Below are 26,441 nucleotides of genomic sequence, written 5' to 3' on the forward strand. Positions count from 1 at the left end.
CGTACTAAGCCAATTTGAAGGAGGTGTTATGCACTAACAGGGTAAAAAATACTATTGCCACCCCATTCCAATCTGAACCAATTTAGGAAAAGTGTTAGACACTAAAAGGATGTAATTTATATTTGCACTCTAACGTATACCAATTTGGGGAAGGTGTTAGAGACTAAAAGGGGTGAGAAATACCATTACCACATCATTTGAAGGACCTCATTACGAGTATGGTGGTCCAAGGACTGCCAGACTTACGGTGGCAGTCGGACTGCCACTCTCCAGGCGGTCCGACTGCCACATTACAACCCTGGTAGTCAGACCACCAGGGGACCACCGTGCCCACCAGGAACATGGTTCCAGACAGGCTGGTGGCGGTCTGACTCATGCTGCGCTCGAGTCACCTTTCCACTACGGAAAGGGTGTGCCGAGGGCCCCCTGATCAGCACTCTTGGAATGCGCATGTCTGCTTTGCAGACAGTGCGCATTCTGAGGGTGCTGGTGTGCTATGGCTCCCTTAAGGGAGCCCAGACCAATACTGTAGAAGTGTTCCTGCCGAGCTGACCGGCGGGAAAGTCTTAATACGATGTTCCCGCTGGCCAGCCTGGTGGGAACATCGTAATAGGACTGGTGGGGAGGCAGCCGGTATGCCTCCTCCCTGCAATTTTTGCGGTCAGATTATTCCGACCGCCAAAGTCATAATGAGGCCCTAAGCCAATTTGGGGAAAGTGATGGACACTAAATGAGGGATATTTGCTATTTCCGCTCCAATCTAAACCAATTTAGGGAAGTTGATACACTAAAAGGTAGTTATTTGTTATTCCCAATCCAATCAATACCAATTTGTATAAGGTGTTGAACACTAATTTGGTGAAAAGTAGCATTTCCATTCCAATCTAAAACAATGTGGGGACAGTGTTAGGCACTAAAGGGGTTTCATTTACAATTCCCACTCTGATCTAAACCTATTTGGGGAAAATATTGGCCACTAAAAGGGAGACTCCTCCTATTCCCACTCCAACTCATACCAATTTGGGAAAGGAGTTTGGACACTAAAAGGGTAACATTCACTATTTCCACTCGAGTCTTTACCAAATTGTAGAAGGTGTTGGACACTAAAAGAGTGACATTTACTGTTCCCACTCCAGCCTAACCATATTGAGGTAAGTTCTCATCCAGGGGATCCTCATTAATAGTCATAAACATTGTATATTCCCGCCCCCGTGCGGAGATCCCGGATTATATACAAAAACACACATGTATAAGTATGAAATATATATGAAAAATACAGCATTTTTTAGTAGACAATTTTCATACCAGATTCATGTATACATGTGTATAACAGCAATGCAGACTAAATTGATAAACAGGCTAAAATGCTTTATTTCTATGGAGTTTTTTTTTTTTTTTAAACACTCTTCTTTATAATTACAAGAAAAAACTTTCTAAAGCCCCATAGCCGGGCACAGAAAAAGAAGTACCAGCAACACATGTGAAAAAAGAGAACAAAACAACATTGAAAACAATAGAGCATTATTAGCCAATAGGTTGCATGCAGGTTAATACAGCAGAACCACAACATTTGGCACCGTGCCTTTAAGACCCTGAGCACCTCCAGTATCCCACCATGCCTCAGGGGTGAAGGAGAGGTGATAGTTGGTTCACAGTTAGGTCAGTTCTTTTTTCCGGCTTCTTCTGAGAGGATCCTGGAGCATTGAGCTCTCAATTTTTCTGTGTTTTTTTACAGAAAAATATTCAAAAACATTGTTTTTTCTACCTTCACTCAACGTTTTTCACCTTTTTCTGAGTGAGGGGATTTTTTCCTGACTGGAAAATGCCTTCTCTTTTTGTGAAGTGCCCTTCCTGTGGGAAGACGAAGGCCCAGTCTGATCCACACTCTCTCTGTATTGTGTGTTTGCCTCAGAGCCACTGCCCTGACACATGCAGGCACTGTAAAAACATGTCCAAAAGGACTCTGAAGGACAGAGAGAAAATCAGACTTCATGGACTTCATGGGAGGCAGAAAACAGCGTCCTCTTCGCTTCCCAGGCAGTCAACAAGCCATTCTCAGGAGAGACAGGCTAGATCGACGTCAGCTGGTAAGAAGGTGCCTGTCTGTTCCCCGTCGAAGGATACGACTTCGAAGGCGCACAGCTATCACTGGGACAGATCTCTGTTGATGGCAACCCACCGATTGACGTCGAGCCAGCACCGCCGTGCTCGTATGCCGTCGAAGTCATCACACTCCTCGACGGCACGGAAGACGATGTCGAGATCCCCTCAACGGGGAGAGCACAGGCTTCCGTCATCAGCGGTCCATCACTCGACAGCGAAGCATACTCGAGGGTATGCCCTTTTGATTGACTGGTCAGGGATATTTCTCTACGCTTTTCCACCAATTCCCCTGATACCAGCGGTGATAAACAAACTCTACAGATCCAACACCAGAATGATTCTCATAGACCCGCAATGGTCTCGTCAGTTCTGGTACACAGATCTCCTCAACCTGTCAGAACAACCGCACAAGAGGCTGCCGTGCAGACCGGATCTCCTTTGCAGGCTGGGAGGCAAGATTCTTCACCCCAACCTTCCCTCTCCGAGCTTGATGGCATGGCTCCTGAATTCCTGCAGTATGGGCATCTAGGGCTCTCGCAGGAATGCATGAACATTTTAAAGGAGTCCAGAAGGCCTTCCACGTGGCGCTCTTCCGCGTTCAAGTGGAAAAGATTCTACATATGGTGTCGTCAGCAGGGTCAGAATCCTATTCTGGCTCAGGAGGAGGTCATATTGTCTTACCTGCTCCATCTGGCGAAATCAGGTCTGCAAGTGTCATCTATTAAGGTACATTTATCTGCCATTACAGCTTATCGTAAGTCACCTTCTCAGGAATCCTTCTTTACAATGCCAGTAGTCAAGGATTTCTTAGAAGGTTTAAAGAAGGTTTTTCCACCCATTCGAAAACCCTCGCCTCCATGGGAACTGAACTTAGTATTATCTAGACTCATGGGCCCTCCTTTCAAGCCTATCCACAAAGCTTCTTTGCAACACCTTACGTGGAAGACAGCTTTTCTCGTAGCCATTACTTCGGCTAAGAGGGTCAGTGAGATTCAGGCTTTGTCCTCCAAGGAACTGTACATGGTTTTCCATGTAAATAGAGTTGTTCTAAGAACTCATCCATCATTCTTATCGAAGGTGGTGTCGGATTTTCACATCAATCAGACTATATTACTACCAACTTTTTTCCCCAATCCGTATACTCCGGCGAAGAAAGCCTTGCACTCCCTGGATTTGAAAAGAGTGCTAAAATTTTACCTGGATAAGACCAAATTGATTAGACAATCTCACCACCTGTTTGTAAATTACGGACATATGAGAACAGGCGATGCAGCCTCAAAACAAACCATATCTACATGGATAGTTTCATGTATTGTTACTGCATATCAATTGGCTAACAAACAGTTATTGGCTAGGCCTAAGGCTCATTCGACAAGAGGAAAAGCGGCTACTGCTGCCCTCCTTAATAATGTTCCAATCTCTGAAATCTGTAAGGCTGCTACATGGAAATCTGTACATACATTTACTAGGCATTACTCTTTAGATTCAGATGCAAAAGCGGACGCTCAAGTTGGTCAAGCGTCTCTGAGAAATTTGTTTGCATAGTGTATGTCTTTTCCTGCACTTCTATTAGACAGTCCGCAGAGATAGGGGATGGGCTTGCTAATCTATTCAATGTTTATGACTATTGATGAGGATCCCCTGGAAGAGAAGGATAAGTTACTTACCTGTAAATCCTAGTTCTCTTCCAGGGGTATCCTCATCAAAGTCATAAACAACCCACCCTCCTCCCTGGACGCAAGTCTCCTAGAAGTATAGTACAGACCATCTATCTAATCTGTTGGATGCTTTGTCACCGTAAAAAAGTACTGACCTAACTGTGAACCAACTGTCACCTCTCCTTCACCCCTGAGGCATGGTGGGATACTGGAGGTGCTCAGGGTCTTAAAGGCACGGTGCCAAATTTTGTGGTTCTGCTGTAATAACCTGCTTGCAGCCTATTGGTATAATAATGCTCTATTGTTTTCAATGTAGTTTTTTCTCTTTTTTCACATGAGTTGCTGGTACTTCTTTTTCTGTGTCCAGCTATGGGGCTTTAGAAAGTTTTTTCTTGTAATTATAAAGGAGAGTGTTTAAAAATAAAAAATAAAAACTCCATAGAAATAAAGCATTTTAGCCTGTTTATCAATTTAGTCTGCATTGCTGTTATACACATGTATTCATGAATCTGGTATGAAAATTGTCTACTAAAAAATGCTATATTTTTCATATATATTACATACTTATACATGTGTGTTTTTGTATATGCTCCGGGAACACCGCACGGGGGCGGGAATGTTCAATGTTTATGACTTTGATGAGGATACCCCTGGAAGTGAACTAGGATTTACAGGTAAGTAACTTATCCTTGTTGGACACTAAAGGGGTTACATGTACTATATCCTCTCCAGTCTAACCATACTGGGGAAAGGTGTTGGACAATAAATATATTATTGGGGAAGGTGTTGGGCACTAAAAGGTCGAAAGGTCAGACACTAAAAGATCAAAGTTTACAACCACCACTACAATCTAACTATATTGCGGGAAGGTGTTGGACAGTAAAGGGGTGACATGAACTATTCCCACTCCAAAGATGTTGGGAACTAAAAAGGTGAAATTTACTACTCCTGCTACAAACTAACTATATTAGGGGAAAGTGTTGGACTCTAAAGGGGTGATATTTACTATTCCCATTACAGTCCAAGCCTATTTGAAGAAGTTGTTGGACGCTAAAGAGGTGACATTTACTTTTTCTACTGCAACCTAAACATTTATACAAGGTGAAACAAATTAAACATTATATATACACAATCAGTACTCCATACTCACACACAATTTTTTAACAATGAAGTAAACTAAACTGTAATGTAAAAACACACTAACAAACTACAAACCTATGGATTCATAAACATTAACATATACAAATGTTTTTACTGTAAATAATTATTTTATTTTTAAAATATTTACTACCATTCCTAAACTTTAAACCATAAAATAAAAAAATATTATAATGATCCAAAATTAACAATCATAAATTACAAAAATATAAAAGCATTTTTTAAATTAAACAAATATATATGTATATATATATATATATTAATGTAAAACTATAATGTAAAAAAGTGTAAAATATTTGTATTATGTGCTTATTTTTTAAACAAGTTATAAAAATTACACTTTTGTATTAAAAAATCCCCAATTATTTTACTTTGTTAAAATGTTTATGTATTTTAAATTTTTATAAATATTTTTATAATTTGTTTTTCATTCATTATTTTTTAATTTAATACGATTAATATATTTTAAAATTATAAATTACAATTTATTAAAGATAATGTTATGAAATACGGTTTAAAATTCTAACATATTAATTTGCATATCATTGAAATAACTAACGTAAATTTTACTTTAAAATATCTACTTTTAAAAAATCTCCATACTTTTATCTCCTAAAATCCCAATATCCCCTACTGAAAATAATATAAAATCACTATGTATAAACATTAATATAACTGAAAATACAAATGTCAACAATTTCAAAACTAACACATTACCTTACTAAGAGCACACATTAAAAAGTTAAACATATACAGTCAAACACACTACAATAAACTACATACTGTTTAACACTCACAAACGATATGATATACAATATTTTCAAATTCAATATTTTTTACAACTATAATAAAAACAACACATTCCTGTCGACGATATTTGGGACATCCCAAATTTCTTGACTCAATATTTTTTTCCCAATATTTCAACCAAATACCAAAAGCAAGTGCATTAAAATACCTGGGTTTCAGATTTGAGGAAAAAGGTAGGCACCGCTTTCAGCAAAGCACACATCTGTTTTTTTGTGTTGCATCTGTAGGAGGCTGGCTCAGGTTATAATGTACACCTATGGTGTGACACCCTATACTGAGTCCACACAACCTTTAGTGATAGTGTTTAGGTGTCCAGATAGCAGGAGTTCTCTAGGGGTAGCTGTGGTGAGCAGCTAAAGTATATCTAGGAGGAATGTGAAGCACTTGCAGTACCACAAAAGTCAGTCAATGTACACAAGAAAAAAAACACCAGGTGCTGCAAAAATAAAGGTTTCTTTATTACAACACTAAAGACTATACTAGCATTGGTATATCTCACCTTGGAGATATCTACACGCAAAATATACACTTAGAAACAATCAGAAATAGCATAGAAATACAAGGGGCCCTATGGAGGAACCAAACCAGATACTAAGAAAGTGGTATAAGAATGGACGTACCCAACCAAGGTAAGTGTGTTAGGATCCCATAGGCTGGGAGAGTAAGAAAATACCAGAGGTAAGTAACTGTAATCCCACAGGCGCCCAGGTGCAGAATTGTTATCAAGCGGGTGTCCCGTAGGCTAATACAACACTGTCACAGTTGGGTTTTTATGGATTCAGGACCCTTCCCAATGAACCCTGAGGAAACCAGTTGGCACAAAGAAGGTTGATGAGTGCCCCCACCTGTAGATACCCAAAAGACCAGAGTACCTACACCAGCGAGCCCAGGTGCATAGGAGTGAATTGGCGTAGGAATCCTTAGTTGGAGTCACTGGAAGCCTTGGTTGTCCAGTGTAGGAAGTTGGCTCTGTATGTACTATTTCAAAGTAAGAAATAGCATGCACAGAGTCCAAGGGTTCCCCTTAGAGGTAAGATAGTGGCAAAAAGAGATAATTCTAATGCTCTATTTTGTGGTAGTGTGGTCGAGCAGTAGGCTTATCAGAGGGTAGTTTTAAGCATTTGTTGTACACACACAGGCAATAAATGGGGAACACACACTCAAAGACAATTCCCGGCCAATAGGTTTTTATATAGAAAAATATATTTTCTTAGTTTATTTTAAGAACCACAGGTTCAAGATTTACAAACAGTACTTTAAATGAAAGGTATTTCACTTAGGAACTTTAGGAACTTTGAATTAGCAAAATAGCATATACAGTTTTCACACAAATGGCAATAAGCTATTTTAAAACTAGACACAGTGCAATTTTCAACAGTTCCTGGGGGAGGTAAGTGTTTGTTAGTTTTGCAGGTAAGTAAACCACCTACAGGGTTCAAAGTTGAGTCCAAGGTAGCCCACCGTTGGGGGTTCAGAGCAACCCCAAAGTTACCACACCAGCAGCTCAGGGCCGGTCAGGTGCAGAGGTCAAAGTGGTGCCCAAAACGTATAGGCTTCAATGGAGAAGGGGGTGCCCCGGTTCCAGTCTGCCAGCAGGTAAGTACCCGCGTCTTCGGAGGGCAGACCAGGGGGGTTTTGTAGGGCACCGGGGGGGACACAAGTCAGCACAAAAAGTATACCCCCAGCGGCACGGGGGCGGCCGGGTGCAGAGTGCAAACAGGCGTCAGGTTTGCAATAGGTTTCAATGGGAGACCCAGTGGTCTCTTCAGCGAAGCAGGCAGGCAAGGGGGGGCGGGCTCCTCGGGGAAGCCACCACCTGGGCAAGGGAGAGGGCCACCTGGGGGTCGCTTCTGCACTGGAGGTCGGATCCTTCAGGTCCTGGGGGCTGCGGGTGCAGTGTCTTTACCAGGCGTCGGGTTCTTTGAGGCAGGCAGTCGCGGTCAAGGGGAGCCTCTGGATTCCCTCTGCAGGCGTCGCTGTGGGGGCTCAGGGGGGTCAACTCTGGCTACTCACTGGCTCGCAGTCGCCGGGGAGTCCTCCCTGTAGTGTTGTTTCTCCACAAGTCGAGCCGGGGGCGTCGGGTGCAGAGTGCAAAGTCACATGCTTCCGGCGGAAAACGTGTGGTCTTTAAAAGTTGCTTCTTTGTTGCAAAGATGCTTCTTCCTTGGAGCAGAGCTGCTGTCCTCTGGAGCTCTTGGTCCTTTTAGATGCAGGGTAGTCCTCTGAGGCTTCAGAGGTCGCTGGACCCTGTGGAACGCGTCGCTGGAGCAGTTCTTTTTTAAGTGGGGAGACAGGCTGGTAGAGCTGGGGCCAAAGCAGTTGGTGTCTCCGTCTTCTCTGCAGGTTTTTCAGCTCAGCAGTCCTCCTATGCCCTCACCTATGGTATAGTGCCCCCTGCCTTAGGGCTGTAAGGCCTGCTAGAGGGGTGACTTATCTATACCTATAGGCAGTGTGAGGTTGGCATGGCACCCTGAGGGGAGTGCCATGTCGACTTAGTCATTTTATCCCAACCAGCACACACAAGCTGGCAAGCAGTGTGTCTGTGCTGAGTGAGGGGTCTCCAGGGTGGCATAAGACATGTTGCAGCCCTTAGAGACCTTCCCTGGCATCAGGGCCCTTGGTACCAGGGGTACCAGTTACAAGGGACTTACCTGGATGCCAAGGTGTGCCAATTGTGGAAACAAAGGTACAGGTTCGGGAAAGAACACTGGTGCTGGGGCCTAGTTAGCAGGCCTCAGCACACTTTCAAATCATAACTTGGCATCAGCAAAGGCAAAGAGTCAGGGGGTAACCATGCCAAGGAGGCATTTCATTACATCCAGCTTCTGTCACGACCAGTGGACCAGGTCGATGGAACTTGAAGGTGGATTCCAGACGAGGGGAACCTGAAAAAGAATGGGACAGTGTCCAGAGCACTCGGAGATGTCCAGGCTGTGCAGGTATGCAATGCCCACCTCTTGGAGGTGAGGTTCCTGCAGGACGGTGAAGAAGTCCAGCTGCGGAGTCTAGGGGGATTCAGGAGATCCTTGGAGTCACCCACGAGCTGTCCCCCGTTTGTCGCCAGAGTGCAGGAGGGTCAGTGATGAGCAGGGCCACCAGCAAACCTTGGCAAATGCAAATAGTAGTTACAACATAAGTTGCAGGTTTTTGAGGACCAGCAAGGTCCTAGTATCTCGACCCCTGGAAGAGAGTCAGGGCGGGCCTTCAGCAGGAAGGAACGTCAGGCAGAGTCAATGGAGCCCCCACGAGTGGCCCGCTGGCAGCAGGCACAGGGAGTCACAGAGAAGCCTCAACAGCACAACAAAACAGGAGCCCCACGTCACAGGAGCTGCAGAGTGGAAGCTGATCTTGGACTTACAGAGTGCTGGAGGCTGGGGCTTCTTGAAGTCTGAGGATCTCCTTGGGAGAAAAAACCTTAACTAACCCTGAAAGGAGGTTGGTCACTCTCTACGGTGACCCACCTATCAGAGGGGGTCTGGAACATCATCTACCTGACCTAACCAGTTAAGTGTTCCCAGGGATCTCTGCCTACCTTGTTTCTTAGATGGAAGAATCAACCAGCCACCTGGAAGAGCTCTGTCGACTCCCTAGGGGAGGAGCTGGACAGGTGGGTAGTCACTCCCCTGTCCTTTGTGTGGTTTCACACCAGAGTGGGAACCCGGGGTTCCTGAACTGGTGCAAACCAGATTATGCAAGGAGGGCACCAAATGTGCCATTTAAATCAGTCTTGTGGCGCTCAGAGGCCACTCCACCCCAACCCATAGACCCCTATTTCAAAGGGAGAGATAGTCACACCTTCCCCTTGCAGAAACTCCTTTGTTCTGCCTTCCCCTGCCTGAGTCAGACTCACCAGCAGGAGGGCAGAACATGTCTGGAGTTGGCTGCAGGATGGGCTGGCAGCCAAACCCGATAAGGCTGCACAAGCAGAACTGGGGGATCCACCAAGGAACCCCCGGGGTACAGGGGATCATGCAACTAGCACTGGAATCAGTGCAGTTGCATGATTCCAACATGTTTGATGTCAAACATGCCCAGGTTCAGAGAAGCAATTATGCAGTTAGACCACTTGTGTTGATCAGTGTCCACTACATACCTTAATGTGGCTTTCCCACACTTACAAAGCCCAGGGAATGGAGTCTGAGGCTTTTAGGGGTACCCTGCCCTTGGGCTGAAGGGTCTACCAGAGGGGTGAGTTACAGTGGCTAAGTGCAGTGACCATGATATAAGGCAAGCCTTATATCTTAATCGAAAGGTGCATGCCCCATTTCACGCAGGCAGGCCTGGAAACAGTTTGCATGGGCTTTCATGGGTGGCACAATACATGCAGCATCCCATGGGAGTCTCCTGGTACCTAAGTACCATATGCTAGGGCAGTGGTCTTCAAACTTTTCAGTGCCGCGCCCCCCCAGTTGAAAAATAAAAATCATTGGGCCCCCCTCAGAATTTTTCACAATTATTTTAGAAAGATGGCAATGTTTAAATAGGTCTAAACCTATATAAACATTGCAATTAGGTACCGTTACCTTTTTAAAACTGCAATAACATGCTTCTGCTTGAAACAAAGGCATGTTATCTATATAATATTTCTTTTTCCCAGAGTTTGGCGCCCCCCCTGGGATCACTTGAGGCCACCCAAGGGGGGCCCGCCCCCCAGTTTGAAGACCTCTGTGCTAGGGACTTATAGCACCAGTATGCCAATTGTGGGTGTAAACTTTACCAGCAACCAAATTTAGAGGAGGGAGCACAGACACTGGGGTCCTGGTTATCACTACATTCTAAACACACTGACACCAGGCAAAAGGTAGGGGTAACTATGTCAGAAAGATGGTACTTTCCTACAGCCACATCATTAAATGATGCCTTGTAACAACTCTTGAATGAGGTGTCTTGTCCATCCTAGTGCCCATTTATCATTTATGCATGTCAACAATGAATTTCCTGTGTAGTTCATCAAATGCCATTTTAGATGCTTCAGACATCTATTTGGACTCCGAAATAGAACAATACTAGAACACATTTACTTAGTATTTGACTAACTGAAAGAGAATGGAGTCCTTCAGGGCAATTTCTTACTTGTCTGACATAAGATTTGAGGTATTGCTCTTGAGTAGTTAATATTGTTGTTAAGTTGCAAGCTGTGCTTGGCATGGGAGTCTTGGCAGAACACATGTCAAGTTTTCCTTTTTTTCGACACTTCAGAATTCAGCCATTCGTGAAGACTAGATTGTTCCATAGTCTAAATTCCTGTTTGGGAAAATCACAGCCGAGCAGTGTAAAATCTTTAGACCCGATTTAGACTTCAGCAGATGGAGTACAGTCCATCAGGGTGGTACAGAAACTTACCTATGCCACCATGATGGACTGCTGCCTACCAGATTTAGAAACGACCACCGGTTTAGCCGTAATCTCTGTATATTGAAGGGAACTTCTATTGTAGCAGTTCCTTTTAATAGTCTGAAAATCTGGTGGATGGCTACTGTTGGTTTTGACAGCCGTTCACCAAATTGTTACCTTTTTTTTTCTTAAACAAACTCCCAAAACAGGAGTTTGTTTTTGAAAACAAAAAACTAAATGACTCCGCAAACCCTGGACATTTTCTCACAAGTGGAGGGGTCATTATAATTTCCCCCTGTCCCTCATTACAGTTGTTTTCCTGGCAGTGACCAACAGGAAAAACAAAAACGTCTATCCTAAATAGGAGTAGGAGTTAATAGAGGAAGTATTCTGTTGATGAAGCCAACGTGGGTTTTGTCGACAGAATACTCAGGCTGGCCATCGCTTAATGATGTTTGGGGGTCGACTGAGGATGTGGCAAGCAGAGTACTCCATTTCGTTTGTGACAGTATACCCTGTCCTCCAAGCTGTAAATTAGACCCTTTATTTGCTAGTGTGTACTGCTTGCTCTTTAAAAAAAAAACAACAAAAAAATGATCCTTCAGCTTGTTCTAGAGTCAAATGCCAGGGACCAAAGGCAGAGATGCATTTGTGTTGCTAAAACCCTGTTTACAAGGTGCAAATACATGAGATTACATGTCTGCATAGTTCCCCTGGATGAATTCATTGCAGGATGGAAAACACTTTAGGTGGCCTAGGCTTTCATGCTTTGCAAATATGAAAACAATGCTTTATTTCATATACTATGTACCCGCCCAACTTCAGTCCAGGAGTAACGAAATGCTTAAAACCCTTGTATTTAAATGTGCTGTATGAACTTATCACTTAACCTAGATTTATTGAACGGTTATTGTAGCAGTTCCTTTTAATAGTCTGAAAATCTGGTGGATGGCTACTGTTGGTTTTGACAGCCGTTCACCAAATTGTTACCTTTTTTTTTTCTTAAACAAACTCCCAAAACAGGAGTTTGTTTTTGAAAACAAAAAACTAAATGACTCCGCAAACCCTGGAAATTTTCTCACAAGGGGAGGGGTCATTATAATTTGCCCCTGTCCCTCATTGCAATTGTTTTCCTGGCAGTGACCAACAGGAAAAACGAAAACGTCTATCCTAAATAGGAGTAGGAGTTAATAGAGTAAGTATTCTGTTGATGAAGCCAACGTGGGTTTTGTCGACAGAATACTTAGGCTGGCCATCGCTTAATGATGTGGAGGTCGACTGAGGATGTGACAAGCAGAGTACTCCATTTCGTTTGTGACAGTATACCCTGTCCTCTAAGCTGTAAATTAGACCCTTTATTTGCTAGTGTGTACTGCTTGCTCTTTAAAAAAGAACAACAAAAAAATGATCCTTCAGCTTGTTCTAGAGTCAAATGCCAGGGACCAAAGGCAGAGATACATTTGTGTTGCTAATACCCTGTTTACAAGGTGCAAATACATGAGATTACATGTCTGCATAGTTCTCCTGGATGAATTCATTGCAGGATGGAAAACACTTTAGGTGGCCTAGGCTTTCATGCTTTGCAAATATGAAAACAATGCTTTATTTCATATAATATGTACCCGCCCAACTTCAGTCCAGGAGTAACGAAATGCTTTAAACCCTTGTATTTAAATGTGCTGTATGAACTTATCACTTAACCTAGATTTATTGAACGGTTGGTGCGAATTTGTAGTTAGTCAGCAGACTAGTTATTGATGTAGCTACTCCAGTTAAATACATTTTATGCTGAACTGTAGGAAAGTACCATCTTGCCTGGCATGTTACCCCCATTTTCACTGTATGTATGTTTGTTTTAGCCCCTGTGTCACTGGGATCCCGCCAGGCAGGACCCCAGTGCTCATAGTATGTGCCCTGTATATGTTCCCTTTGTGGTGCCTAACTGTATCACTGAGGCTCTGCTAACCAGAACCTCAGTGTTTATGCTCTCCCTGCTTTCACAATTTGTCACTGCAGGCTAGTGACTAAATTTACCAATTCTCATTGGCACACTGGTACAACGATATAATTCGCTTGTATATGGTACTTAGGTACCCAGGGTATTGGGTTTCCAGGAGATCCCTGTGGGCTGCAGCATTTCTTTTGCCACCCATAGGGAGCTCTGACAATTCTTACACAGGCCTGCCACTGCAGCCTGAGTGAAATAACGTCCACGTTATTTCACAGCCATTTTTCACTGCACATAAGTAACTTATAAGTCACCTATATGTCTAACCCTCACTTAGTGAATGTTGGGTGCCAAGTTACTTAGTGTGTGGGCACCCTGGCACTAGCCAAGGTGCCCCCACATCGTTCAGGGCAAATTCCCTGGACTTTGTGAATGCGGGGACACCATTACATGCGTGCACAATACATAGGTCACTACCTATGTATAGCATCACAATGGTTACTCCGAACATGGCCATGTACCATGTCTAAGATCATGGAATTGTCACCCCAATAACATTCTGGAATTGGGGGGACAATTCCATGATCCCCCGGGTCTCTATCACAGAACCCGGGTACTGCCAAACTGCCTTTCCGGGGTTTCCACTGCAGCTGCTGCTGCTGCCAACCCCTCAGACAGGATTCTGCCCTCCTGGGGTCTGGGCAGCCCTGGCCTAGGAAGGCAGAACAATGGATTCCCTCTGAGAGAGGGTGTTACACCCTCTCCCTTTGGAAATAGATGTGAACGGCTGGGGAGAAGTAGCCTCCCCCAGCCTCTGGAAATGCTTTGATGGGCACAGATCGTGCCCATCTCTGCATAAGCCAGTCTACACTGGTTCAGGGATCCCCCAGCCCTGCTCTGGCACGAAACTAGACAAGGGAAGGGGGAGTGACCACTCACCTGACCAGTACCTCCCAGGGGAGGTGCCCAGAGCTCCTTCAGTGTGTCCCAGACCTCTGCCACCTTGGATTCAGAGGTGTTGGGGGCACACTGGATTGCTCTGAGTGGCCAGTGCCAGCAGGTGACGTCAGAGACCCCCTCTGATAGGCTCTTACCTCTCTTGGTAGCCAATCCTCCTTTCTTGGTAGCCAAACCTCCTTTTCTGGCTATTTAGGGTCTCTCCTCTGGGGTATTCTTGAGATAACGAATGCAAGAGCGCACCAGAGTTCCTCTGCACTTCCCTCTTTGACTTCTTCCAAGGATCGACCGCTGACTGTTCCAGGACGCCTGCAAAACCGCAACAAAGTAGCAAGACTACTACCAGCAACATTGTAGCGCCTCATCCTGCTGACTTTCTCGACTGTTTCCTGGTGGTGCATGCTCTGGGGGTCATCTGCCTTCAACCTGCACTGGAAGCCAAGAAGAAATCTCCCGTGGGTCGACGGAATCTTCCTTCTGCTAACTCAGGCACTAAAAGACTGCATCACCGGTCCCCTGGGTCCCCTCTCATCCTGACGAGCGGGGTCTCTGGAACACAGGAACTCTATCCAAGTGACTCCCACAGTCCAGTGATCCTTCAGTCCAAGTTTGGTTGCGGTAAGTCCTTGCCTCCCCACGCTAGACTACAAAACCTGTGTGCTGCGTGATTTGCAGCTGCTCCGGCTTCTGTGTACTCTTCAAAGGATTCCTTTGTGCAGAGCCTCACCTGGGTCCCCAGCACTCCGTCCTGCAGTGCTCAACCCTCTGAGTTGGCCTCCGACATCGTGGGACCCTCCTTTGTGACTCTAAGCCAGCTCCGGTTCACAAATCTTCTAAGTGCCTGCTCCAGTACTTTTGCGGGTGCTGCCTGCTTCTGTGGGGGCTCTCTGAGTTGCTGAGCGCCCCCTCTGTTTCCTCCTCCAAGGGGTGACATCCTGGTCCTTCCTGGTCCCCAGCAGCACCCAAAAACCTCTACCGTGACCGTTGCAGCTAGCAAGGCTTGTTTGTGGTATTTCTGCGTGGGAACACTTCTGCAACCTTCAGCACGACGTGGGACATCTTCCATCCAAAGGAGAAGTTCCTAGTCTTCTTCGTTGTTGCAGAATCCTAAGCTTCTTCCATCCGGAGGCAGCTTCCTTGCATCTTCATCCGGGGTTTCCTGAGCTCCTGCCCCCCCCCGGACACTGTTGTGACTCTTGGACTTGGTCCCCTTGACTTGCAGGTCCTCAGGTCCAGGAATCCGTCTTCAGTGCGTTGCTGGTGTTTGTGTTTCTTGCAGAATCCCCCTATCACAACTATTGTGTCCTATTGGGGTAGTAGGGGTACTTTACTCCTACTTTTCAGGGTCTTGGGGTGGGGTATCTTGGATACCCTGACTGTTTTCTTACAGTCCCAGCAACCCTCTACAAGCTCCCATAGGTCTGGGGTCCATTCGTGATTCGCATTCCACTTTTGGAGTATATGGTTTGTGTTGCCCCTAGACCTATGTTCACCTATTGCATCCTATTGTAATTCTACACTGTTTGCATTTTGTATTATTATTACTTACCTGTTTTGGGTTTGTGTACATATGACTTGTGTATATTACTTACCTTCTTACTGAGGGTGCTCACTGAGATACTTTTGCAATTTTGTCATAAAAATAAAGTACTTTTATTTTTAGCAACTCTTGAGTATTGTGTTTTCTTGTGATATTGTGCTATATGATGTAAGTGGTATAGTAGGAGCTTTGCATGTCTCCTAGTTCAGCCTAAGCTGCTTTGCCATAGCTACCTTCTATCAGCCTAAGCTGCTAGAAACACCTCTATTCTACTAATAAGGGATAACTGGACCTGGCACAGAGTGTAAGTACCACAAGGTACCCACTATAAGCCAGGCCAGCCTCCTACATGAGCTAGCAACTTCGTAGTCATTATTCAATATGTTAAAAAGTTAACAAGGGTTGTGCTACTAAAGATCCTTTGCAACCCTTACCAGTCATCAAAGTACTGTTCATTAGGATAGGAATGGATATGGTAGATCCAGTGTAATTCACAGGAAGAAAACCCAGACATATTATGGGTATTATGAACTATCTTACCCATAATCCTAATGTTTTCAAATGAGGGGAACAACAGCTCATATTCATGACCTATTAGTTACTTTTTTGCCAGTGTAGCAGTACCAGCAAACCACAGATCAAGGTACAAATGTTCATATCATAATTCTTAAATTGATTATTTCAGGTCGTACAAGGCAACCCAGATTTGGACCTCAGTATGTCATTCAGAAAATGGATGTTCTGTAAAAGGACACAGTCAGAGTATAGAAAAAAAGAGAAAGGTTGCAGCACCATATAACAAGGACTGGAATAAAATACTACCTTTGGTTCTGTTAAAAATAAGAAATGCACCTCAATCCTTTAAGTTTTAGTCCATCTGAGTTGCTGTTTAGGCGATAACCATAAACCCTATTGGACAGAGCACTGGAACAGTGGGAAAAGATAGAGACAGAGGAAGTGCTGGTGGTAGTAGAATTCCATCTGATGGAGACAGCTAGCCGCAGACACCTTCCTCAGAATTCTCCCTAGACGCAGATTGGATCCGGAAAAAAAATTTTCAGCAGTACCTCTGTGCATCGGTGGAGGCACTGTGTGACTCCATATCGACATCGTCCATTGGATATGAGGTTGAGGGAGTCTATATAATCCCTCCTCAAATGCGCTGATGTCAATTTTTTTTTTTTTACGCTGCAATGCGGATCTGGAAAAGCGGTTCCTCTGGCAATTGTTTGGCCTCCTTTTTCAATGGTTTTCTGTCGGTTGGTACAGTGTGTATGCCTTCTGGCTTTAAGCCTTGTGGGTCCTGTGCTCGACAGATGTAGGTCACGGACCCCCATTCTGTCTGTATGTGGTGCTTATGCACCCACCACCACTCTGAGGATTGGGACCCCTGTCAACATCTGAAGCTGAAAGCGCTAAGGGAGCGACAGATGAAGCTTCTGGTCGTGCGGTTGTCGTAGTCTTTCCAGGACTCCTGTAGGCATTGGAGTCCTTCTCCATCCAAGATCCGTCTTTTCAAACACTCCTAGAGCCCTTCCTCTGTGGCTCCATCGGCATCTCATGATTAGCGTCATCTGCGGTCAAAGTCACGCTATCCTTTGACTTCACTGCCTCCAAGCGGCTCTTCTCGTTCTTCTGAGGAAGAGTCAGTGCAGGAGTCCGCCCCACACCTTCCTGTTTTTCCTTACGCCGGAGAAACTCTGGCCCAGATGCGGGATTATTACACATCCCTGCAAGCCTTTTTTGGGGTTACTCTTTCCCCTGATGCGCCTTCGGGCCCCAAGGAGGTGGAGGATGCCCTGACGGGATCTTCACCAGTGGATTTGCTGTCGGTGCCCATTGGGACCCCTGACTCCGGAGTCGTTTTGGCACCGTTGCACAGCATTCCATGGCTTCCACCTCCCACCCCTGATTCTTCTGCGCTGGCTCCTTTGTTGGCATTGAGTTCTGCCTTGCCGACTCCGGTGGTTGTGGTGCCGTCGACTTCACTCAAGGCTCTGATGGTAGTCTCACCGAAGTTAACTAAAGCGCCTTCTGATGTTGAGCACTTAACCTCACGACGTCGGCTGGCGTTGATCCATATGCTGAGAGCAGCACCGATGGAGTCGGCTTTCTCCGATTCTTGCCCAATATCTTCTGGAGCCCATCCTCCAGTTCCCCAATCGAAGGGGCATGGTTTGGATTATCAACCTCCCCTTTCCGACACCATTCCAAATACACAATCGGATTGGTTATTTGAATTTGTCAACGCTAATGGCCTGGACTCCTCCCCGGCCTCCAACCTCCTGTCACCCCCTGAGTTGGCTACAGAGGCAAGTTCTGCTCTAGCAGGTATATTAAAACGTGTTTCGGAGGTGTTGAACTTACAACTCCCTACTGTTCAATTGTGAACGGACCCTTTACTTGACCAGTCTTCTTCAGAGCCTGTCCTTCCTTATTGTGAGACCCTTTACGATATTTTCTTGGGGGCTTGGGCCCAGCTGGAATCTGGCTCTCCTGTGGAATGATGTACTTCACATAGACACAAACCAGCCCAGAGGATCCATCTTGCCTCTGTCAGCATCTGACTACTCAAAGCTTTGTGGTGCAAGCTGCTTTGGCTTACTCATGTCCCTCCTGAGCGAGAGGCCATGCAGCTTGACACTTCTGGTAGGCGTTTCTGCTTCATCTGGCTCTGCCCTGCATTCTATCAACACTTCTTGTGTCCTTGCTTGCTTCTCCCACGTCTTGTGGGACTCAGTGGAGTGCATTTTGCCTTCTCTCCCTGAGGAGGCTCCAAATATTCTGGTTCCCTTATTACGGGATGGTCAGCAAGCTGCAAAGCTGAGTATCCAATGTGGTATGGGTACCACTGATTCTGTTGGAAGGGCTGTGGCCTCTTCAGTGGCTCTGCTCTGGCGGGCATGGTTGCGTCCCTCCAGTTTTTCAGAGGCTGTGCGGGCAACTTTACTTGGCATGCCTTTTGATGGCACCTCACTTTTTGATATGCATGCCGACTCAGCTTTATGCCGATTTAGAGATGCTCATGGTGGAACACAGTCTTAACACCTCCTGGTGGTACAGGGTCTCAGTCTCTATTGGTGTCCTTCCATTGTTCAGGGGCGATTTTTAGTCCTCTGTTGCTTTTCTCTCCGCCACTTGGGGAGTGCTTCTTTTCTTCCAGTATGACACCGGGAGTGGTGTTCCTGCTCGCTGCAGGTGCTTTTTCTTCCTATAATGTTCATACTTCCTAGCACCAGTGGTGTTCCTTCATTTGCAGGTGTTGCCTTTCTTTTTCCACTGTCATGGACAGCTTCCATTATTTTTTTGTGACCCTGTTTGGGTCTGATAATTTTTAAAGGGCGTGGGTTTCTGTTGTCTCTGCTAATGGGCGTGTCGCCTAAGAGATTGTGCTCTCTATGGGGTTCTCCTCGTGTGAGAGTCATTTTCAGTTCCCTGCTCTTCGGAGTCATTGGTGTAGACTTTTAGCCATTCTTCTGTTTAACTGTTCCCTACTGGGAACTTGTTAGGTGCTTCTTTTGGGAGTAGTTACTATATAGCTCCTTGTATAAGTAAAGACTCTATAGGTGCATTCGGGTTCCCCCCCACTTTTTCGGGGGAACAACCTATGTTTTTAGGAATGTCCTTTCTCACTGGTGCAGTGAGAAGCAGTGTTTCTGCTTTCAAATCCATGTTCTAGATCCCCTCTGGGTTTCTGGTACATCTTCGATTCAAAGTTTCACTCTTTCTAACTTTATTATGTACGACCTACTTGTTCTCTTACATGCACGGGGCACATTCTGTCACCCTTATAGTGCACTGGTTTCTATCCCTTACTATGTTTTTCTCATGAACTGCAGAATCCTCATTGTGCACTGGCCCACATGCTTTTTGTGTGGCCATGTGCCACAGTCATATTTTTCTTCTTCATGGACGTCGTAGTCCTCCTTCCGACCTTTCTGCTTTCTGTCCGATCCTGGATGCAGTTCACTTGTTGCTCGTATATATGTATATATATTACTTTTTGGGCACAAAATATATATATGTATATTTATATTTCTTTCTTGCTGCTTAGGTTTTTTCCACAATGTCAGCGTACCTACTTTTTTCCTCCCCTGCTCTGCTCTGTGTAGGTTCATAGCCTCATCTGACGATGGATGTAGGATTCGAGTCCTAGCACTTGCTTAATCCTTTCTATGTTGGCTCCTTCTGTTGGACATTTATTCCTCTCTAAACACATTGTTTTGTTGCATAGAGCGGTAGCCCACTAGTATGGACACTTGCATTTGACCATGCATACCCCTGCATGTCCAGTGTTCGAATCCCATTCTGGGAGTCGACATAAACTTCTAAATCTTACCCTTCAGGATATTTTATTATTCGGTCCACATATTGGACCTCTTTCTTTTATGCAGGTTTTGTCCCTCTGCAGCCTTTTTCCTGGGGCCCTTTCTTTCAGTGACTTTTTGTGTCTGCTGGACTTATCATTACCATTATCTTGGCCTTGACCTTGGCTGTGCAGCACCAAGAACCAAAGGCTGATGCAGAGTTGCACCCAAGTTTGCTGAGCACGGGAGTGCTGTCAGAGAGTTGTCCGGACCATCAGAAGGAGAGTTGTTGAGCCAGGAAAGTTTGGCCTGTGACCGCAACATATGGCGAATGGTAGTCCAGTGGCAACAGGACTTCGGCCAGACTGGAGAGGGTCTCGTGGGATGTCGACCCCACAACCATAACCTCCCTCACCATCTTCATAAACCAAGGAATCCCTGCATGCAGTCCCTGTCGGCCGCATCACATCCACAGCATATTTGGAACATCTTTGACCATCAATCCTTGCATCAGGACCACCGCATAGGAGTTCGTTGAAACACGGATAAAGTGACGGGTACTGCTGGAGGACTGCTTCGTCTGTGAAGGGAACTGTTCTTGAGGACCTAGCTGTTGTCCTTGACTAGCTCCCTGGTGGAATTAGTCACTCCAAGTACTTCTAGCAGACCGCATTGACACTTACACAGGTTTTCTTTGAACAAGTCTCTAAGTGTCAAATTCATTGACTTTGCCAAGGCTTGCTCGCAGTTGATAACCACTGCTTTGATTTATTATTGCTTGTAAAATCAGTATCTCTTGAACCCTCCAGTAGATGTTTTCACTCTAGTGTTTAAATTCTTATGAAAATGCTGACTATTTTATAAATTGTGGTTGGATTTCTTGAATGTTGTGTCTATTTCTACAGCAATTGTTTTAGTGATGTTTAAAATATTTACATTAGTTCCTCTGTGTAAGCCTTGGTGCTCAGTGCCACACCTACCCGGGGTCGAGTGGAGGGTTTGACAGACAAAAACTAAGGGACCTAAAACCTAAGTGTATATCACGTGAGGTAGCAACACCACACAAAATAATACACCCTGTTTCCTTGCATTGGTGTCTCATGGTGGGAACCAGAACTTATGTTTAGCATTACCATTTAATTGTTGAAGTTAAGACCTCTGAGAATCTGCATAGGTAGACACTGAGAAAAAACCTTCCCAAGAAGTAGAGGAGAGTTTGAAAAGTTTGGCAAAGTTACTACAAAGTTCAGGTAAACATTCAGAAAGAGTCCAGGAACTACTTTTCGACAAGGAGACATGCAGCTTCACTGACAAATCTGTCCTGCTACAAGAGGGATGACCTGAGGTAATTTTGTGCAGAAAGGAAGATCCTCATGGGAACTAAAGCCAATAAGCCTGCTTTGATTAAGGTCGTTAGAGGTTGGGAGGAGGCTCATAGGTTACCTCCACGCCTGAGGGAGGAATTACCGCAAGGTATGAAGAGTAGTTGGAGGACAATCACAGGCTGGTGAGTGGAACCCGGGGGGCAGGTAGAAACCTACCTTTTCTTTTGGAAGGCCCAGGAAGGTCCCCAGAGCAAACAGTCTGGCTGGCTCTGAACAGAGCCAGAGATCCATACAAGAGAGCATGGTAGCCCTGGACTTGGAGGAGTGGTCCCTGGTTCTGGCTGAGAGAAGATTGACCCTAGAGGAAAGGAGGGCCAGTCTGGGCTTGGAACCCAGGCAAGATTTTGACAGCAGAACTGGAGGTGCTGATGGGGTTGTCCCTGGTATAAGGTTGCCCAAAGGAGTTGTCCCTAGTTATTGTCCTGGGGATGACACTGACTAGTGTCTGGCCTCATATTAGAGAACTCTCAAGACGAGGAAGGTGGGGACACAATACTGGGAAACAATTCTGTGGGAGTTAGTACTAGGGTGTTGTAGCTGAGTCTTACTCCCACGTGAAGGTTGCCCTTGTTGAGCTTTTTAGGTTACATCCTGAAGAGTATAGGCAGAAGCCTAGATGCTTTCCGAAAGGCACTACACAAACATGGATAGACTTCATTGACACCTCAGTTAAGGCACTAGACGGTTGGATTAAAGGCAAAACAATGAATACATTTAAAGGCTCTGCAATCTGCTGGTTAATGAGCACATTTTAACCCTGCCATTTGTGAAGTTGCACCAGCATCTGGTGGACTCTAATCTGTGTAGCCCCTTGGAACTGAACAAGAAAGCTGACGAGTGTGTAAGAACCAGGGTCCCCAAACAGTCCCTGAGTGGTGATCAGAAGAAAAGTGGTCAGTCCCTCTCTCAGTGAAAAGAGGGGGGTAAGGACAAAAAAGAAAGATAGGCTGAAAGAGTCCCCAAAAGTAGCCAAAGGAGGGGAGTCCAGATCCACATCCCATTCAATAGGGAAGGTGTACCAGTGAAAGAAGTTTGACCCCTTGAAGGCAAGGTTGTTCTTTGACTGTACCCATCCAGGGCACCAAAGAGGGGAGGCAGTGATTACTAAAAAGGCACCCACTGGTGACTAGTCCAAAGGGTTGGGTAGTGTAAGGACTGGATGGGATGTTGCCCTAGTGATTCCAAATGGTACACAGAGGCCACCTTAGTGTTCCTAGGTGGAGAGAACATTGAACCTTGGCCATCTGGCCTCCTAGTAAGGAGAAGAATAGGCAGTGGCTAAAAATCAGCGGAGTGGAGGTGAAGGCTCTGAGGTGCCAGTATAACCATGGTTGTGGCTAAACTGGTTTCCCCAGTACAGGTCCTACCTGAAGAGTTGCACAAAATTGTCAATGCCTGACAATATCACAAACCCACACGCTATGGCTGTGGTTGACTTTGAGTGAGTGGGAGTTACTGGCCCAAAGAAAGTAGCTGCATCCCCTGCTTTCCCAGTGGATTGTTTTTTTTTTTTCATTTCTTTTTATGAGGTTTAACAGACAAAAGAGACAGCCCCCTCCAGCAGGGAGGACAAGAATAATTCCTTATATATGCCGGTCCAATAATCAAGAGCAGAAACAGAGAACACCACATCTTAGATCAGTTAAATGGGTCAATCAGACCTGTTATCCTTACGAAGAAGTCCAGAGTCGGCTCCCACAGGAGTGTAAATACGCTGACTCTCGGCAAAGAACATAGGCCCTGATTCTAATGTTGGCGGGCAGCGGGAGCCGCCCGCCAAGCGGGAACCGCCAGAAGACCATACCGCGGTCGAAAGACCGCAGCGGTCATTCTGGGTTTCCCACTGGGCTGGCGGGCGACCTCCAAAAGGCCGCCCGCCAGCCCAGTGGGAAACAGCCTTCCCACGAGGACGCCGGCTCCGAATGGAGCCGGCGGAGTGGGAAGGTGCGACGGGTGCAGTGGCACCCGTCGCGTATTTCAGTGTCTGCATAGCAGACACTGAAATACATAGTGGGGCCCTCTTACGGTGGCCCCTGCAGTGCCCATGCCATTGGCATGGGCACTGCAGGGGCCCCCAGGAGCCCCGCGGCACCCCCTACCGCCATCCTGTTCCTGGCGGGAGACCCGCCAGGAACAGGATGGCGGTAGGGGGTGTCAGAATCCCCATGGCGGCGGAGCGCGCTCCGCCGCCATGGAGGATTCTCAAGGGCAGCGGAAAGTCGGCGGGAGACCGCCGACTTTCCGTTTCTGGCCGCGGCTGAACCGCCGCGGTCAGAATGCCCAGCGGTGCACCGCCAGCCTGTTGGCGGTGCTACCGCGGTCATTCGCCCTGGCGGTTTTTACCGCCAGGGTTAGAATGACCACCATAATCTGATATACATCCATAGGGCTGTAAACACTACCCACAACAGAAGGTAAGAGAAGAGATAAAAAGGGTAAGGATAAAAGGAGATGCAACAAAAAACCAATACAAACATCCAGTCCAATACAGCTGCCGAAGCGCAAGGGCGCCAGATACGGGAGTCTAAACTACGGTGCACACAGCGAAAAACAATTCACCATCCACAGTCTCACATGTTGGAGTCTAAGAAAGCACGCAGCGGAGCCCATATGTCCCCAGGCCGGGATTCCTCAGGCATCAACTCCCAATAGATCATTAATTGATCTTGGCAATAAGAGGCATCCAGCAGCCAGTCAGATTCTCCGGGGGCCAGCCCGCGCCCCCAGCACATCACCACTCTGCACTTGGCCAGCAACAGCAGCAGGCCCACCAGCCGCCTATGAGCTAAAGGCACCTCCTCCACATAGCCAAGAAGTGCTAGTTTAGGGGTAAACGGCAGAACCAGCCCAGTCATCTCCTCAATCATATGCAGCACTGCAATCCAGTAGGCACACAGCTCCGCACAGCTCCACGCCAGGTGTAGAAAATCAGCATCCGGGGCACCACACCTAGCGCAACAAGAGTCCACATGTAGACCCATACCATACAAACCGCGGGGTGTAGTACAAACGATGCAGAAATTTGAAATTAATCAACCGCAGCCATAATTGGGGGACAGCACTTTCATATGTGTGCAGCATTTTCTCCACATCTCAGCAGGAATGGCCTCACCTATGTCCACCTCCCACCATGCCTTAGCATGATCTCAGAGTCCATCTTCGTGCTCTGCAGGCAGTTATAGAGCATAGTAATGAGCCCGCACGGAGACTGCGCACAATACATCACCTCCAAAGCCTGACACGCCAACGGGGTTTCAAGTAAGCCAGGAAAGCGCACAGGGAGCATCGCGCCAATGCAAAGCACATACAGCCGATGCAACGCAGTATCCTGCCAGTCCCCCAGCACCGCCTCTGATGCAATAAACTGCCCCTCCACATACCAGTCGCCCAATGCAGTTAAGCTCGTTTCACAGAGAAATTTGCGCAGCCAGGAATCCCGGAACATCTGCTCGTCCGCTACATCAAGTACTGGCATCGATGAGGCGAATGGCTCCCGCACACCAGCCCGACGAAGCAAGGCTGTCCAAGCCCGGGCTGTACAGGCCACCGTGTCCACCCCACACGGCCTGGGCCGAGTTCCCAGTGGATTGTTCGCTGGGAAATGACTTAGAAACCTCTGCTCGGGCAGAAGTACAGAGGAAGGCGCATGCAGCCATGCAGGGTCTCCCTGAGTGGGTATGTGTTACTACCAGAGCACAGAAAGCAGCCCTGAGAGTAAGCCAGAGGATCTTGGAGCCTGAAACAATGGACCAGGTCCTTAAAGCTGAGAGGAGGGGCAAGACGTCTGACCGCACAGCGACCAAAGGTCCACAGGCCCAGAAGGAGCCTAACCCCCAGGGGGAAAGCCTAACAGCTGGATAAGAACTGACTTCTTGAAACTTACCAGATCTGGCTGAACTCCAAGGAGCATGGAGTTCCTCTATGGAGGACCTGAGCAATTGACAAATGACCTATCCCACTCTAGAAGACCTGCAACAGCTAGCTGTCAAACAGGCTCAAAATACACTTGGATGAGGGGCTACTGTACAGTGAGCCAAGAGACCGCAAATCAGGGGCATCCAGGAGACTGGAGGTCCTTCAGCAGCACAGGGAGTTTGTCCTTAACCTAGAACACAATATCCCCATGGCTGGGCATCTGGGGCAGACCAAGACCTGTAAAAGGCTGGTCAACCAGTTTACTGGCCCTAGATATCTGAGAAGGTCAAGGAGTTTTGTTGCTTCTGTGTGACCTGCCAAGTGGCAAGGCAGGAGGCAAGCCAAAGGCTCCCTTACTACCACTAGTAGTGGTGGGGACCCCCTTTGAGATGATAGGGATAGATATTATTGGTCCTCTAGACCAACCCACAGCTTGAGATAACAGGTTCATTCTAGTGGTAATGGACAAAGCCATTAGGTACAGTGAGGCCATACCACTTAGGACTATCAATGTCCCTGCAGTAGCTAGACCCCTCCTTGGAATCTTCACTAGGGTTAGATTCCCCAAGGAGGTTATCTCAGATAGGGGCACGAATTTCATGTCTGCTTATCTGAAGGCAATATGGGATGAATGTGGTGTGACTTACAAATTCACCACCCCATATCAGCCTTAAGGTAATAGTTTAGTTGAAAGATTCAACAAATCATAAAAGGCATGTAGTGAAATGCCTCTTTTTGTATGGTCTCCCTCAGTTTATTTGACTCTGAGGTGCACTGAGGCCTGCTAATCAGACCTCAGTGCCAATGCCCTGACCCTCAAGTGTATTTTGAATTGGCTTACCCAGTTGGAAATGGCTAACTTACCTGTAAGTCTTTAGAATATGGTACCCTGATACCTAGGACATGTAAGCTAGAGGTGTACCCCAGGGCTTGCAGCACTAATTTTGCCACCCTGGAGGTCCCACACATAAAACAAATCCCCTAGTTTGCCACTGCAGACTGGTAGAGCAGTCGTGCACTGCTAGCCCAACTTTGCCACTGAAAGCAATTGTACTTACCCTGTACATCTATGTAAGTCACCCCTCTAGAAAGCCTACCACGTCTTCAGGCAGGATGCAACATATGACACAGACAAGACATACTTTACATGTCCTGTCAGTAAACACACAAAATTACTGTTCTACTGTGGAAAGACTTGTTCGCAAAATTGGTGAGTATAGGATTACATACTGACCCCTGCTAACTCCTGAACAGTGCGACCAAAGAGGGCACTCCAAGGTACCACACAACTTGTTACATCAAGCCCTACTTGTGTCTCAATTGAAA

At 46.3% G+C, this 26,441-nt stretch overlaps 1 protein-coding gene across 1 annotated transcript in view; it reads left to right on the forward strand.

Annotated features, from left to right (window-relative positions):
- The window catches only part of DNAH8 (dynein axonemal heavy chain 8), a 9,979,189-nt gene that overhangs the window by 2,167,213 nt on the left and 7,785,535 nt on the right, over window positions 1-26,441 (forward strand). The gene's annotated exons all lie outside the window — the stretch shown is intronic.

The sequence above is a fragment of the Pleurodeles waltl genome, chromosome 5 (assembly GCF_031143425.1).
Source record: "Pleurodeles waltl isolate 20211129_DDA chromosome 5, aPleWal1.hap1.20221129, whole genome shotgun sequence".
NCBI classification, from domain to species: Eukaryota; Metazoa; Chordata; class Amphibia; order Caudata; family Salamandridae; genus Pleurodeles; species Pleurodeles waltl.